A 770-nucleotide genomic window follows, 5' to 3' on the forward strand; every position below is an offset into this window, starting at 1 on the left:
TTGATTTTTAGCCGGCTTTGGTGCCTTGGACATGAGGTGGAACCTTAAGATTTTGCATGAAATAGGACTAGCAGCTGCGTTGCACGGGAGAATGTGAAGAGGGTTCATATGTAGTAAAAACCTGAGAAATCCGTCCGTTTTCGTCATTTGTTATCGAATCTACTTAAAGCCAGATCGCCGCATTGGCCACTCTTCTCTCTGAATCGGTTAAATTTATCGTCTGCAAAGCTATGTCGCGTGCTGCGGTATGCAGAGACACTAAAAGCACCATAGTAGAACACAGAAGAAGCTTCTAAGTTGAAGCAATAGCCAGTAAGAAGTAGTACAATTCAAGTTTTAGTTGTCGATTATTCACATTTTAGCCGGCTTTGGTGGCTTAGACATGACCTAGGACCTCAATATTTTGAACGAAAGGAGGACTAGCAGCCGCGGTGCACGGGAGATTGAGAAAAGTGTTCATATGTAGTAAAAACCTAAGAAATCCGTCCGTTTTCGTAATTTGTTATCGAATCGACTTAAAGCCATATCGTCACATTTGCCGCTTTTCTCTCTGAGACGGTTACATTTATCGTCTGCAAGGCTATGTCGCGTGCTGCGGTATGCGGAGACACTAAAAGCACCATAGTAGAACACAGAAGAAGCTTCTAAGTTGAAGCAAAGGCCAGTAAGAAGTATTACAGTTCAAGTTTTGGTTATCGATTATTGATTTTTAGCCTGCTTTGGTGCCTTGGACATGAAGTGGAACCTTAAGATTTTGCATGAAAGGAGGA

This window comes from Schistocerca gregaria, unplaced genomic scaffold (assembly GCF_023897955.1).
Source record: "Schistocerca gregaria isolate iqSchGreg1 unplaced genomic scaffold, iqSchGreg1.2 ptg000198l, whole genome shotgun sequence".
NCBI lineage: Eukaryota > Metazoa > Arthropoda > Insecta > Orthoptera > Acrididae > Schistocerca > Schistocerca gregaria.